Source organism: Pezoporus flaviventris, unplaced genomic scaffold (assembly GCF_033815535.1).
Source record: "Pezoporus flaviventris isolate CSIRO_AGI_PZ_B2104156 unplaced genomic scaffold, CSIRO_AGI_Pfla_v1 ptg000072l, whole genome shotgun sequence".
Lineage (NCBI taxonomy): Eukaryota > Metazoa > Chordata > Aves > Psittaciformes > Psittacidae > Pezoporus > Pezoporus flaviventris.
The window spans coordinates 5,101,249-5,118,676 of NW_026892620.1; the positions used below are offsets into that span (position 1 = coordinate 5,101,249).

The following is a 17,428-nucleotide window of genomic DNA, read 5'->3' on the forward strand; positions in this document are numbered from 1 at the left end:
TAATCACTGGACATATGCCCTGGTTTTATATTCCCTTCTTAAATAGCAACTTCATACCATTGCTGGAGATAGGAGCAGCAACTAATACATCTTAGGCTGTATTCCACGCAGGAGTTCTTTCACACAGGTGGAAACACACACACACACACACACACACACACACACACACAAATGCTGTTGGGTATGCATATTTAAATGGCCTGAAAAAAATTCAAGTATTTTCAAAACAGTTGCTTTCTTGTCACAAAACCTACATGGATGTCTAAAATATACGAGTAAGCACAGGGCAATAAAAAGCTAGGAAATGTACAGTGAACCTGGAAAATCGAACAGTACGAAACTATCCAGGTATTCAATCTAATCGAATGACATTTGCAATTCCAAAATAAATTGATACAATAACCTTTGTATCAAAAATATTGAATTAATTTTGGGAACTGTTATCAACTGGAATTTTCATCTCAATAAAGATGACAAACTCTAGGGATATACAATTTGCAATATAAGTGCCATGCTGAATGCCTACTTTAAAATCACATGTATATTGCGTTTCTCAGAATGGAAAGACTTCTCCAGTGTGAGGTACTCTGGATCCTTTGAAAGATGGTGATAATTTTCTGAAGTAATCTATGTCACATTTAACCATGTTTGTCTCCAAATATCAGTTATTTCTACAAAACAGAAAATAGAAATTTCAATGAACAACATAAAAAAAAAAAAGAGAGAAAACTCATTTAAGACATGTCCATGTACATGTAACTGAGGTAAGAAGTTCAGAGGTTTAAAACAGAAACAATAACAGGCAAGTCAGAACACTTGACCCATGCAAAATTTTATACTGTAATTCTACAAATATAAGGCTCCTGCTTGAGGAAGAAATTGATCTGTTTATGACTAGGATTATGTTATGCTAAATTTCAGTGCAAGGACCTGGCCACCTTGCAAGCACTGAAACCTAGGATAAGCAAATTTCATATCATTTTTCAGAAGTGCAGGAAGAAGTATAAAACACAAAACAATTCACAATCCTTCACTGTCCCTCCCCCAACAACTGCATTGTGCTGCAGTTGCACAAAGTTTCTAATTTAAAGCCACTTAATTGTTAAGAGATGGAGAATAAAGACAGATTTTGAAAGATTCCTTTTCTTGTGAGCCTACGTTATTTACACTAAATGTGCTTACAGCTCCTCCTTCAGAGAGGGAACAGAAAAAGGAGCAATAACTCTTTGTAATTAACATTTACAAAATAGTATTGGCTGCTTTTAAGATTTTAAGTTTTGCAGAAAACAGATGATAAAGATTTAGAATCAATTTCTAGCACAACACAAGGTATTCCCCCAAAGCTTATATAAAACCACACAGCTCAGCTAACAGCTCTAAGGAAAGGTAGCTATGACTTAAATTACTTCTCTAGCACCAGATGTTTACACAGCTGTCTAAAAGGATTTAGCCATTCTTTATGACCTTTAAAGTCTCAGCACAAAGTAAAGATACCAAAATAATAGACAGTTGGAAAAACAGCATGGACACTACATGTGCTATGACATCCTGCACATGCAAAATCTGGCATTTGTTCTGCTGGTACCTTTATTGGACTGTGCAGGCATGCTCCACCAGCTTCTACTGATGCTTTCCCAGATTTTCATCATTATATGCTCAGCCAATGTAACTGAGGGGCTGGTGCCTCTCATCCAAAGTTATCAAAGTCAGACCATATAAAGATTTTGTCAGAAAGTCACAAAACTGGTCCTAGATGACTTTGACAGACTTCAGCAAACAACTGGCTATGTGCCTTTCAGCTGGCATTTTGGTAGCAAGCACTGGCTGGCATAGTAGGAAAGTCATGTCCCAAATTCTGTGAACTCCAGGAGCACATGCAGTTGTTTTTCTGTTCTGCAGGAAAAAAACCACCTCCAGGACACATGAGCAAACAGATTTTATGCAGGTGAAAGGCAAAAAGAGGAATGCTAGCGCAGACCTTCAGTGAAGCGTGTGGACAGCAGCTATACCAGGCCAGAACAGGAGCCCGCTGCCATTTGCTTTCACTGGTGGGAGCACGTACGCAGAGAACACCACCAGCTATGCACAGCCTGTGCGCACCAGGGTAGGGGAGACCAAGACCTGGAGCTATGGGCTGCCAAAGTTCCAATGATTCCTTTGGCCACCAGCTTGACCCTGTCCCTGAAAAACTTGTTTTGTGATAATGTTCATTTACCATGAAGGGGTAAAGTCAGGAGAAAAAATGTAGCCATAAGACAGTTTCAGTCAGCTCCTTTTCCCCACAACCACATAAGCATCAAACTTCCCCTTTTCTAGCTTCCATACAGGACACTTTACGATCTCCCAGCTGAGAAATATGCCTAGTGATGGTACCTGTATATTACTGGAAGTGCATGTTAATGAAAACCACTCATGCTAATACTAAAATAAACCTTGTTTTTCTTGCATTTATACTTACTTAGTCCTTACTGAAAACAGTTGCTCACTAGCTTTATGCATCTCTCCTTTTCACAGTTTCTTTTGAGAACTGCAGTCATGGACCACTGCAATGCCCTAAATACATCCTCTGTTGTTTGCCGTGGCAGCTTCAGTGTTCAAAAGTAGCCTGTGCTTGAGTGACAATTTAGTTTAGTTCTCCGTGCTTTCTTCACGTGAGCATTGCATGCTTTCAGTCATGTTCTTATGTAATGTATGCCCTTCCTCTTGTACTTCTTTTTAAACAAATTAAAAAAACAACACAGATACAGAAAGAAGAATGATTTTAAAACTGTCCTTTTCAAATGAGAAATGAGGATTCTGTTTGTCTACAGCAACCAAGTAATAATTTATTGGTGAATAAAACACAGGAAAGTTAGAAAACAATCATTATGCAAATCTCCATCAAAACAAGCAAAAAAGACTCTTAATGTCATTAGTCTCTGTAATGAGATAGCAATGCAGTAAGTGAATAGTGTTGGCAAAACACTGGCTTCATTTACACATGGTTTAAAGCAAGTAGATAAAGTTATAATCGCATTGTTCAGTGGATACTAGAGATTTTATTCTTTTACTGTGTATGCAACCCCGATGGATTGTTAGTATCTTGAAACAGGTCCCGAAAGAGCAAGAAAAATGAAACTGTGAGGGACAGAATTCCAGTTCTATGTCCCATAAGTAAAATTGGGATTTATTTAGGTTTTTAAAAATATATTTATTGTCTTTCCTAAAAACTCAGAAGTAAAAAACAGATCTCAATAGACTCAAATGATCACACTGGGAAAATATGCAGATATTGCTTACAACTATGTCATAACAGAACTTGCGCTGTGTGTGCCAAGAGTGTAGAAAGGAGGCAGTAATAAGCAAATTGCCTTAGTGATACAGCGAAAAGAACAGCAGTCTCAATGGCCTGCTGCTTTTTAAGTGACTGAAGGGGAGGTAAGGACAGCTCTTGACTGCATTCCACATTTTATGCTGAACAAGATCTCACAAACACAGACTGAGAAAGATGATCCCTAGTTTGTGACAGCTATGAGATCTCTAGGTAGTTTACATCACCCCACAAGTTCTGTCTCTGATACAGACAAGCTTGTTGACACCAGATTTCAAGTTTGTTGAACAAAATAATGTTATACAGTGGATACGCTCAGCTATCACATTCATCCTAAAGGCATAAATAGTCTCTTGTACGGCCTGCGTCCAAACCAAGAAGCAACATTAGTATCAATATCTCAATATGGTTGCAGAAGTCTCTAAGAACCAGAGAGGGTAGCTGCTGCTCTGAGACATTTGTAACAGCTTATACTAATAAAGGCAGATATTTCAGCTATTCATACTCAGTCACTTTTTTGGAGCTATGTCTTCCACTTGAAGGGAGATGCCATGAATGAAAATGCTGCAAAACCCTTTCCTTGTCTCCCACCCATAAACACCTGTGTATTTAGTTTCAAGCAACTCTCCTCCATTTATAAAATTAGTTTTATTAATAATAAGATGCCAGTAACATTGATTCAACCAAGCAAATGAGTGTTGTATCACACACAGGGCAAAGAACCCTTGTTTAGTTTCCACATTGCTGGTGCTCAAGTCCATGCTGACAGCTGATTCCTAAAAAGCATCTATGGGACAGTCAATTATTAAGTAGCTCCACAGCCGAAGGACTTTGAAGCTGCTCCTTCCAGGTTCCCTTCTAGCGTACAATGCTCAGCATTAACTAGGAATTTGTTCAAATCCTGGTAACTCCCAATTTTGGCACACCAGAGTTGCACACCTCAGCAAAATACAGAGAAGGCATTCTCTGTCTTGTTCTCAATACCCTTCCTAATGATACCCAACATTCTAACAGCCTTTTTGGCTGGTGCTGCTACACTAAGATGATAATACCAGGGAATTGTTGATGGTGACTCCAAGACCTTTACTAGTGCAGACCCGACAAAATTCATGTTGTACTCTCCCAGGGTGACATGCATGAGATAGTTCTTGTTTGTTGTAGCCTGTAAGTGGAATTGAAGTCTTTGTTCTGTTTGATTCCACTTTCTGTTGCCATATGAAATATGGCAAATGAAAATATGATATATGAATGTTGTCAAGTAACGTATCTGCCACCTGCCTTTGCGTCCTGCCTAGAACTCACAAGATACATCACACAAGTACTGCAAAAAGACAAGACAAAATACTTCAGGATTGGCAGCATCAGGCAGGCTTAAGAGTCCATGACAAACCTTTTGTTAGCTGACATCAACTCTGCATATTTTCCTCTTGGAATTACTGAGCAGAGCTCATACCACATAGTATATATTTTGCTACTTTTAAAGTTACCATCTATAGAGATTGAGAATATACTACTATTAAAAATTCCAATATTATAGCATCTTTTCAGTGTTTTGTTTTGAAAATGAAATTAACACAACTAACACAGCTACATTTAAAAGTTCTGTCTTCTGTCTGACTATCCACATTGGATCGTTCCAAAATGCCCGTAGTATGGTATTCTCCCTACTATTTGGTGTCATCTCCTTGCTTGCTGTTAATCCTTTTCTTCATTAGCAACAGAATCCCAAGAAAGCTTAATTCCTTTTACAAGAATCAAAAAATAATGTTTTTGAAAGGTCACCTTTGTAGCATGATTAAAACTTTTGGTAATCCAGTCACTTAATAGCAAACTAAATCCATCTAAAATATCTGATTCAAAGTACTCAGACAGCATGCATTACCAAAGCACCCAATCATTTAACATTTTCCAGAATGGCTGAGCTTATAATAAGGCGAGTCAGACCATCACTACAGCAATTACACAGGGATCATCTACTCCCTACCTGAGGCTCATCAAAAAGCAGTACAAGGTTAGAAAAGCCATCCAACAGCTGAGCTAAGAACATCAGCCTCTCTAAGAAGGTTAAGATGCTAAGATGCATTGGCTACAGAAGCAAGCTGACAATGAGAAGCAGGAGTGAATTCTAAATTGAAAAGAACAGAAATCTCTAGGTAGTACAGTTGGGTCTTCAGCAGGAGAACCAAGGTTAGCAGAAAGTATTGACTGGCTTTGCACAGCCATGTGAAAAAGCTGAAGCCCTGAGAAAAAGAGTCTGGGCATGGTGCCATGCCTTCTCGAGTTCAGAGGGCAGGCTGCCAGACTATGCTTCTAAGCCGCAACAGATTTCTCCTGATGAGCATCTCTGTAAAAAATGAGTATTAATTCTCTCATTTTAAGAAGGCACAATCTTACTATCCTTAAGGAAAGGTTGTAGGAAAATATGATTAGTATCTTGCATTTTACTCAGTTCTGATTAAAGTTTCCTATTTAAACTAGATCTCCCAGGATGTAAGATCTAGGGAAGGGTTCATGAAGAGCTTTTTCTATTGGAGGGAGAGGGGAGATGGAGGAAGTAGAAGAGCTCCTGAGTGTCTCACCATTCAACTTTCAGAAAGAAAAACTGGCACCGATTTTGATTTGCCTGGGGGGGGAATTGTGTTCTGCTACATTATTTCAGCCTCAGAACTAGTTTGCCTACCTTCTTTATCAATCCCCATCCTTTGATTTTTCACAATATCTACAGTCAGTTTGTGCAGAAGAATGCAGACTCAATGCCCTAAGAAAACAAAAGGACAAGGGAGAATACAAAAAAAAAAAAGCACCTGAAGTATATTTACACAATAAAATAATATTTTTCTTCACCATCAACAACAAAAGTATCTTACAAAGGAACTTCCCTTTCATACCTCCAGATGAACATAAACCACTGATGAACAACCTCAGTGAGCACTTGCTCTCTTAAGCTACTCTGCTCTAGTATTGCAACTTCTGGAGGCACTTCTTCCCCAGATGCAGTGACCAACTTACATAGTAGCTGATTCAGTTGTCCAAATTACTGAACTACATTGTTAATACCTTTCACAAGAGTTAGAAGTAACTATTTTGCTTTTTCCATAGCTAAAATAATCAGGACTAGGGGGTCACAGAATCATAGAACCACAGAACAGTTTGGGTTGGAAGGTACCTTAAGAGATCATATAGAGCAATCCCCCTGCCAGAGGCAGGGACATCTTTCACTCAGTCAGGTTGCTCAATCCCCCACCCAACCTAACCTCAACAGGTCCAGGAATAAGGTATCCACAACTTCTCTGGGCAATCTGTTCCAGTGTCTCACCATCCTCATTGTAAAAAGTGTCCTACTTCTGTCCAATTTTAATCTAAACTCCTTCAGTTTAAAACCGCTGCCCCTTGTCCTGTCACTACAGGCCTTGACAAAAAGTCTCTATCTTGCTTACAAGCCTTCTTTATATATTAAAAGACTTCAATAAAGTGTACCCTGGAACTTTCTCTTCTCCTTGCTGAACAACCCCAACTCTCTCAGCCTTCCTTCACAGGGAGGTGTTTCATCCCTCTGAACATTCTTATGAACCTTCTCTAGACCTCCCCAAACAAGCCCATGTCTGTCTTGTACTGTGCATCCCAGAGCTGGATGCAGTGTTCCAGGTGGGGTCTCACTGGAATGGAGTACAGGGGCAGAATCACCACCCTTGGCCTGATGGCCACGCTTCTTTTGATGCGGCTCAGCCTAGAGTTGGCCTTCTGGTCTGCAAGTGCACATTTCCAGCTCGTGTCCAAAGTACTAGTAAGAATGCACAGAATTTGGAAAACTCTGTGAAGCCTTAAAAACAGCAACAGTAATTTCCATAAAAACTCTTCTATGAAATGTTTGTGTATTTCAAAATCCTATTTAGGTGCACAAGGAAGGGACTATAATGCCCAGCTGCTTCTGAAAGAATTACAACATGCTCAAAATTTAAGATGCTCTAATTAGCCGTAACTTTCTGTCCCAGCAGTGAAGTGCATAGGTCAATGAACATCTATGGACATCTTGTTTAACCTAAGGTTTAAAATTGCAATTCCACATGCTACAGTGAAACCGTCAATGTAAGAAATTCACCATAAAGTTTCATCTTCCAGAGATTCACAGCTCATTTAAGGCATCTTTATCTGGACAAGACTTCATGCATAAGCTGTAAACTCAGAAGTTATAGTAGATAGAAAGCAGCCAGAAGTTCTGTTAGAGGGAAATAATCCTAGAAATTCTGATCAATACCACAAAGAAAATTGCCTACTCCAATTAAAAAGATGCCAACTAACCTATTAGTACATGCTTCTAAAAAGTATATACGTATTCTGTGGTGAAAGCAACTTCTCACCAGTGACCTATACTAGAAGCAATGACCTGTTCTACTGAATAGAATATATTTCAACTGACACAGCTTTGTTCACAGACTGGAGTGTTCAGTATATATAAATATTAAAGCCTATAGATGACAAATTGAATCTCCTAGGAAAAGCTCTGCTCACATTCACTTAATTTGCATGGAAATCCAAAAATCCCATATGATTTTTAGTGGAGACAGATTCAGCCAAGCAATTATGTGGAATATGGCAAGGTTTTAAGTGCAACAGCAAAACTTCATAGCACTTTAAAAGCAAGAAGTAAATTCTGCTATAGTTAATGTAAATGGTAAAGTGAAAATGTAATCGGCATGTAATTAAAACAGTTGATAATCATACAGGATTAGAGTCAAGACTCCTGATCTGGCAAAGGCATATCCTGCAATTTTTCTAATGTCAAGTAATCCTGGTCATACCTGCTACACCATTCACCAAAGACAGACTCCCCTAATGCTCAGTACAGTGAAGAGTCAGGAAAGCTGGAAAAAAAAAAAAACAAAAAAAAAAAAACCAGAACAGGTCAAACACTGCCTTCTGCCCTGGTGAAGCACTCTCCGGGACCTTTATACCTAGATCTTGGTGCACTCTTGGAAAAGATATTGTAGCATCTATTTTCATCAGCATTGAAAGGAAACAGTGACTTTCTCACAGACAACCAGGCACAAAATGTTTAGGTAGCAGAGGAAGACAGTTAAAACCTCAGCTTCACTGCTAACTACAGGCATAGCAAACGCGTAAGAACATAACCCTAAAGGACACAGTATTTGTTCTACTGTTTTAGGGTTTTTGAATCAAACTAACAATGAAGATGGAGACCAATTTATTTATCTTCTGCTTTTTGGTCTACTGGAGTCCACCACGTTTGTATGGTAAACCTCTCCCATGTTTGTAATATATAAAGTTCCCTACCATAGGAAAGGGGAAAAAAAATTAAAATATGGTGCATATAAAGTTAATTAGTAAATACCACATGTACTGAAAAGTCAGAAAATCAGTGCCCCTTTGGAAACTTGTGCATTCAAGCCATTACTAACACAGCTCAATTCATTAATTATCAGCAGATGAGCTGACAGTCCTCAGGCTACCCGATTATGAAAAGACAAGGCAAGATAGTAGGAATGAAAAAAATCCTGTGGGATTTCTGGTAGATCTCTGGTCCAACACGCAGGCAAAAAGTACTGCAGAACGGATAGTGGAGTATCATGGACTGCAGGAAGAACGTAAATAGTGTCACAACAGCGATTCAGTCAAAAGATCAGTAATTCTGTACTTTGACTCTCTTTAAACTGCCAGGGAGGACAAACTCATTGCTATATCTCTGCTCTTGTTTCCACCACCTAACCTATCACACAAGCTACACTACTGCTTTATTTGGTTTATAGTAGCACAGTATAAAAAGATAGCAATTTAGAAGGAACAGCCAACAAATAGATATAGGTGGCACATAGAGGTACAAAAGCTTTTAGAATACAGTTATATCAATTAATTAAATCAACTACTAACATGATCCTTCAAAAAACAGACATTAACTGCAGGCAACACAGCTTGTCGGAAAAACTTATGAAAATACAGCTTTAATCAAACAGATGCACATAAGAATGACAGAGAAAACCAGCTGTCTCAATGAAGACAAGCCAAACCATAGAAACCACTGGCAATTGTGCAGGAAAGAGTGGTGGCTGGCACCTACGGCTGCAATAAGTGATTTACCAAATGAATGGCTCCATGTTCCTGAAACCTACAGAAAAGCTGCCAAGGCAACTTTTACGCTCGAAGAGGAGCCTGTGTTCCAGAAGGGCCAGACAGAGACTGTCACCAAGCCCAAAGAAAATACATAGGGCATTAGTGATCAAATACTCTTGCAGAATTGCTCAGCAGATACCAGAAAACACATTCCCCAGGTAAAGCCAGAACAGCTTCTCAGCCTTCCCCAGACTCTCCCCGACTTCTGTTCTGTGCCCTTGCCCACACTGCACAGATCTGACCAGATCACAAGTGAGTACAACTCCAAAAAAAAAAAAAATTATGAAGGCAGGGGTGCAAAGTACAGATCTTATCCATGGTCCCAGCCAGGTGTCCCATTCTGCACTAAGGAGTAAACTGAAAATTGCATTTACCTGAGTATCTTCTTTAATCTCAGAAAGCTACTCCTGAAATCTTTAACACCAAAAAAGCGCAAATTATTTGTATTAAAATATCTCTAAAGAGATGAATATACATAAGGAAGGAAGAAGGGAAATCAAAGAACAAGGATAATTCACCTCAGAAATTTAAGAAGCACCAAGTCAGTGTCTCAGTGGAAACTAATCCAAAGGATATTGGCACATACTGACAGTTATTGTAGCAGATTACCTATCAAATGCACAGAAGCAGTCTACCACACTGGAAAAAAAAAAAAAGACAACAGAATATACAAAAAAGGGAATGAAACAAAAGAAAAATTTAGGAGGAGACCACTGACACAAAACTGAAGAAGAAGTATGGAAGAAAAATAAAAAAAACTACAGAAAGCCACATGAAGATCGAAGATGATAGCTTGGGTCCCTTACCCTTAAGGTAAGGTAAATAAAAAGCGACAGCACACTATTATAATTCTGATTTCAGCCTGTTGACTTACACAGGTTGAGATAGTACCATTTCTATGGGGAAAAAAAAAAAAAACAAACAAACAAACCAACCAAAAACAACTCTCATGGTCAGACTTTATCTTTGTTTCCCTTCTCTGTACACCAAAAAGTAAAATCGAGTGAAAATACAAGGATTGACGGTGTAAGAAGCAATGACTTACACATAAGCAAGGACTTCTAGCAAACCTGATGTTGCCTTATGACAAAACAAAGCAGTTTTGTTATTGCACAAAGCTACCTATCCAGTGAGGTTACAACCCTATGAAAATATTTTGGCATATAAAGCCATATTATTCAGAAGAATTATAAAACATTCCGCTTGCCCTGAACATGCTCCCATTTTTTTATCCTCCCTGGGCTGTACTGCACTATCCATGCTGTTCCCAGTGGCACCTTGCCAGCCCATGGGATTTTTTGAAGAAAGGTCAGACACAGTGAGTGGAAAAGAAAAGAGACTGGGACAAGACTACATAAGTGTCAATATCTGTATAAAAGAAAGCAAACAGAAATTTACTGAAAATGACACTTCCCTTCTGTTGAATCTTGCAGAGTGTACGAATCAGGGTTTTCTGGACTCTATATGTCGTTAGCTACTGGGTTAAAGTCAGCACTTTTTCCCCATTCTTTCATTACGCACATACCTGGGAGTTTTACTGGAAGGGCTGGGATGAAATTACACAGTGTAGGGTATCACACACCTGAAAGCAGTCCAGGGAGACATAGATTTCCAATGCCATATGGTGTCTAGCCCTACTGGTTACCTAAAGTGGATGCCTGCTGCATTTCTCCTAACCTGCATCCTTTAATTTCTGTGCGTGCTGTTACATTACACTTCTGAGCACTGCACTGCAATGGTGAGAGCTGCCAGCCAGGAACACTAATGCTGCTGAGGAAACATATGGCACTTGTCACTTTAGACAGCACTTAAGATGATACAAGACTGGATACACACTTCTGCCAAAATGAACTCCTGTCACCATCTGCTTCAGAGGGCAGGAAGAGGAGGTACCACTGTTTGATATAGTTTTTTCCACTCACAGATGGGGATAGAAAGCTACCTTGGCTAGCTCAACTCAGGACAGCCAACCTAAGTAACTTCATCTTACAGGAGAAAATGCTGAAATAAAAAGCTGAAGGGGAAACAATATGTTTTGCTGAGAAAAGAAACCCACTTGATCTGGGGTATATTTCTGGCCTACTTAAAGAGATACTTCTTCCTTCCCTGCCCCAAAGGCTTTTTTCTTAGCTACATCTGTCTCGCTAAGAACTTGGGTTTTAAAAACAGCTTCTAAGGATTTTGGAAATAAACCACTGTTTGCAGTGACACAGTGGTTGTGCACACACTGGGCTACTTACCAAGATCTGCTAATAAGCAGGCTTTCTGAAAGACAGGCCTGGGAATACACATTCCTTTGCTTTCAAACCAACAACAGATCTTCTGCACGTTTGGCACCACATGCACTAAAAGTGAGGAAGTCAAAGCAGTAGGTGGAAAACAGGCCTCTTCTGAAAGCACACTGTCTCAAAGATAACATTTCCACTATGCCAGTTGCGTGCCCGATTTCATGCAGGCCAGCCTTGCAATCACAGAATAGTTAGGGTTGGAAAGGACCTCAAGATCATCTAGTTCCAACCCCCCCTGCCATGAGCAGGGACACCTCACACTAAACCGTGTCACCCAAGGCTCTGTCCAACCTAGCCTTGAACACTGCCAGGGATGGAGCATTCACAGCTTCCCTGGGCAACCCATTCCAGTGCCTCACCACCCTTACAGTAAAGAATTTCTTTGTTATATCCAACCTAAACTTCCCCTGTTTAAGTTTTAACCTGTTACCCCTTGTCCTATCACTAGAGTCCCTAATAAAGAGTCCCTCCCCAATAAGCATAGCCAGAGGAGAGCTGAGCCACACAGTGGGCAGGAGCTTCAACCATGACAACTTTGCTCTGCAAAGCCCATGCTGGGTATTGATGCGTGGCCAGTCTCACGCAGCTAGAACAGTAAGTGCCAAATGAAGACAGACAATTCATGCATATATGGTTTACAGCATGAACTAGCTCCTGGCCCATTTTTTTTTTTTTAATTTTATTTCCATGTTTAACCTTGATCTATCCAGGTTTGCTTAATTTGAGGATTCTGCTCACATCTGAAAACAATACAAATGAACAATCTCTGGAGATGCAGCTGCTTGCCATCACATTAACTGAGTTTAGGAACATTCTTTAGTCAGAGCTTAACACTTGCAGGGAAATGCAGGAAAACATGCCACTTCTTTGAACTGAAAGACTTCAAGATGTTACTGTGCCACAGAAGAGCTTTATTCCTATCTTAAAAACTCCAAATCACAAAATCTTCCATTTTCAGCCAACATTCACCCTGTGTTTGTCATTGCCTTATTGTTCCATCCCAATGGACAAAGCACTGGTCAGCAACTTCTTTGCCAGTAATTTGGCAAATACTGTTCTCTAAAATCTAAGACAAAAGGGTTAACACAAACAAATATTGGTTTCTGCTCTGTAAATAAATTAAGATAATTAGTTCTGCTTCGAACTAAAAAAACCAAAGCAGCAGCAAAGTGGCTTTTATGTGACACGATAGCACTTTGGACAAACTACATTCTTAGTTTTCTTGAATGTGTCTGAGAAAATCATTCTGGCATCTTAAAAAATAAAATTAAATTTAACTTAATGCTGTTTAATTTAGCATTGCCACCATACATATCTTTCTGCATGAACAAATAAAATAAAAAGGGCTTGGACAGGAAAATACACTCACTGGGGGGATGCAGATGAAACAAAAATGTTCATGCAAGGCATCACATTTTTTTTAAGCTATAAACAAACAGCAAGTTTAGATCAAATTAATAGCATATGAACTACAAGCCCTGAACCTCACAGAAGTACTTACTCTTCCTGCCTAAAACTAGCAGATGGCCTAAAAAGTGTTATAAAAACAGATTTATGTCTTACACAAACAAATATCAATGTGTGACATTTTATAACTCACACACAACAAAACAACTTCCTAGTCCTCTACAACAGGACCTTTCAGGACTAAAAGCTTTACCATCACTTGATTGTCCAACTGAGCTGAGATGAATTAGTAAAACAGAAATCCTAACTAAAAATGTCTGATATGCATTTTATTTTCCCTAGGTAACACAGATATACTGCTGATAGCACATTTTGGTATAACTGTCTTCTCACAGAATGTTTTAAAATAATTGGAAAGAAGAAATTACACTCTTCCGAAAACATTCCAAATACTGGTCACATTAATTGACAAAATAGGGCAATGAAGCATGAGCAATATTTGTGCAATCCACTTATAAGCATAGATACGTCTTTTGTTATATCTATGTGCTATTCAAAATGCATACTATTTCTAGACCATTTCTGTGGCTTGTATCACTATATTGCACATTCACAAATAAAGAACAAGTTTAAGCCTTATGTATTTGAAAGCATGCTGTCAAATACTTCTCCAGTATTAGCTTCCAGCTGATTACAGAACTTACACTCAAGTTAACTTACCTAGAATTATGACTGCCAATTATTTTTATTGTTTAAAAACATGCACTTTTTAGCATTTAGCTATATCCATTATGCATAGATACATTTCTTAAATGCTTTATGTATGCTGAAACACATAGCATCAAATGAAAAATACTTATAATTCAGATTTTTTTTTTTTTAAGTCACTATAATAAAATATTGAAAGTGTGAAAAGAAATAGATTTTTCCTACCAGAAATTTTATCTTGACCAATTTGGCTCCCACATATTCCTGTGTTCCACAGAATCAATTTCACACTTACTCACCTCCCTGTCTCTGTGATGTGGTTTATTCATTGGTTTGATATTGCCATAGCAACTCTGCAACATGGTAACATGTTAGCCAAGCAATGCTGCTCACCTCCCAGGGTATGGTGAATAGCTGCCTGGTACATACAGAGTAATTTTTCAATGTGTATTGATCTCAGCTCCCTACTAGTAAGCCACCAGTGTAACATCACCATTTTTATCTCTGCATTTAACAATCTTTCATCATGACCCTCACAGTATATAATTTGTAGTGGTCTTAGCTTAATCGTAAAAATTGCTACTGCCGCAAATTTAAAACCAGGCTATATTTTATTATAAATTCCAGCTAATGCTTCTGGGCGTTTTTGAACAACCAGAAAAAACAAACAGTACTACTCACACAGCAAAAATTCAGGGCTTCACTAGCATTCTTGCCCATTGCAAGCAAACATATGCAAATCAAAGATCAGACTGTGCTAGCACGCACTCAATTTAAGAAGCTTTCCCATTGGAACATGTGGCCTGGAGGGATTGGAGGCCCTCTCTCCCCTCAGGAATGGCGATCCATGCCATCCCAGGAACCCACCAGCAAACTGGCTGGTGACTGGTAAGGGAGAAGGATGGTGCTTTGTCCTTGGAAGAGGGGCAGTGATGGCTGAGCCAGTCAGATAGCAGGGAGAGATCCTCCAGCAGCTTCTGCCTCCACAACCTCCCCCCAAACAGCGGGGGCTCACAGCAGCTGTGAGTTACTAACTGGAGGCAGTGTCTCCTCCATTTGTATGAAACAAAACCCAAAACAAAAAAAAAAAAAAAGGTGTTAGGACAAAAGCAGGATCTCTGTTGCAGCAAACAACAGAGACCTTAAAGCCTCTAAAGTCTATCACATCTATACTATGCAAATCAGGGCTTCCCCAAACACAGATCTGCATCACAGCAAGGAGAGTAGGCAACCATCCAGGGCAGTAGTATGAGTGGGAGCTGAAACTCTCATTGACTGACTCTTTTATCTTCACAAGTTGCTAACTGCTTCACAACCGTGCTTACTCATGGCGGAAATATCCTTATGTTTGACCTAGGCTGCACCACGGCTTGACCAAAAAAAAGGTTTCTGTGAAAAGCAGTTTATTTGCCCTCAGACGCTCCTGGACAAGTCACATAGAACACAGAAGGTCTGATCCCAGGTAATACAGGAAAGCAGAATGGAGATCAGTGATACCTTAGGACTGAAATCTGAATGCAGTAACATCCCAGGACACTTCCTTCTACAACCTAATTACATCCCCCCTGTTTCAAACCACTGTGCATAACTCAAAGGTTAAATGCTGTCCTTTGCCTTAGGCAAAGTGCAAAACACATCAGTGAGACAGCACGAGCCTCACAGTCAGAATTCCAGTTACTGCCACGTTGCTGTAAAACACTAAGGTTGGTGATCAGAGATGTACCACAAAAGTACTAAATGTAGTACAAAACTACTGCATGGACTAGCAACCAAGGGCTTTAATTTCCCTCTCCAGCGGAGCTGAAACCAGCGTTTTGGTCTGGGATTTCCTTAGGTTATATAAAGGAAAAGATGTGGATCAGAAGGGACATGGAGAAAAGTATTTTTGAGTAAAAGCTGTTTCTGTTCCCGACTATGTGCTCCAACAAGCAAACACAAGTTATGAAACTGCTATAAGGTGAATTCTGTTGTGCTCCAGCACAGCAACAGCAGCATTTACTGTGCAGAACAGGCAAAAGGTTTTCTGTTACCATTTCCTATAACTTGGCTTAGATTTGTTCTCAACCAAAACAAGTTATCCCAAATTCCAGGAGATGCAAGTACTCTGCATTCAGTAATGATTCTACAAAAATAGTTTCAAATGACAGCACTAAGACACCAGCTGTTGGTTTGTTGTTTTGTTGTTGGGTTTTTTTTGTGAGGGAGGGGCTGCAGGAGAAACAGGGGAGATGGGGAATAGGGGGAGGGACTAAAGAAGAAAATGAATTCATACCACCTGCACATACCACTAGGAAACCGTGCCTTTTTGCTTATGGACCATGCTTACAGTAGTGCAAGTAGCTAGGCAGTGGTTGTCTTCTAGCAAAATCTGAGATGGCTCTACGCTTTTGGGTAATTTGCAATATTAATTATCTTATTTAGCTTTCTCTTTGACAAATGTAAAAAGCTATAAAAAGGTGTTGAAAGAAAAATTACATTCTGCCCAGTGTGAGAGGTTATTTCATCTGGGTACAAAATCAATGTATAGACCTTTGCTGGAACTCTTGGTTAGTACACTGCAATGGCATCTATGCAAAATGAAACATTAGCGACTGGTCTGCTGTCTGCCATCCCCTTCATCCTCTCAGTAAAGAATCTTAATCTTCAAATACCAGCACAGTTATCTGCTTTCCTCTGAAGGACTTCAAGTAGGGGCCAGATGGGAGCTATCTGTGCATAGACAGACTACGAATTCATGGCCAAAAACGGGGCATGAATATGTGAAAATATTCAGCATCATTCCCATAGGCATGTGTCCCATGGACTCATTTTGGAAAACATGGAATAGTACAGTAGCAGTACAGTTTCTATGTAAATACTTAACCTTTAAATAATCCCAAAACTATAAATGTGCAAACAAAACAAAAACCAACTCAACAATAACCAAATCTAAATGTCACTAACAGCCTAAACTAAATCTACATGAAGGTTTAGAAAAGACACTGAAATACCCACCCTCACTTCCCTTTTGTTCCCTAGGTCTCAGCAACTGCACTAAACTGAATTACTGAGCAAACTGAGTAAGAATTACTTTACTCCTAAGTGTTATTATGAAAGTTAAACAAGGAAATTGCAACTGATCATGGTACAGGAATTTTATTACAGGTCTGAACCTGAACCTAGTCCTCCATTTCACCAATAAAGAAATCAGGGCAAAAAGTTCTTAGTAAACATCAAAGTTGCAGTCACATGAACAAAGGTGCAACTTCAGTTTGCACAGAGTCCCATTCCTCTCTCTCCACCTGCAGTTTTTTAACCTTCTAAACATGATATCCCAAAGGCACAATCACCATCACTGATGGGCTTGGCCTTGGTTAGCAGTGGGTCCATCTTGGAGCCAGCTGGCACTGGCTCCATCAGACAGGGGGGAAGCTTCTAGCAACTTCTCACAGAAGCCACTCTTGCAGCACCCACTGCTATCAAAACCTTGCCATGCAAAACCAATGCAACTTCCAGAATAAAAGCAATATGTTAGTTACTTATTCAACTGTAACAAGTCACACATAGCCAACACACACAGCCACTGAGTTGCAATAGCACACGGTTTTTT

The 17,428-nt window shown here is 39.5% G+C and overlaps 1 protein-coding gene across 2 annotated transcripts in view; it reads right to left on the reverse strand.

The window, feature by feature from the left end:
- The window catches only part of MYO16 (myosin XVI), a 381,803-nt gene that overhangs the window by 336,279 nt on the left and 28,096 nt on the right, over nucleotides 1-17,428 (reverse strand). The window contains exon 1 of one of the 2 annotated variants that reach the window (XM_061472779.1): nucleotides 8,110-8,144. The exons of the other annotated variant lie outside the window; for it this stretch is intronic. The gene's annotated coding sequence lies outside the window, so the exon portion shown is untranslated. Of the gene's footprint in view, nucleotides 1-8,109; nucleotides 8,145-17,428 lie in introns of those variants that run through there. 2 annotated transcript variants of the gene reach the window in all.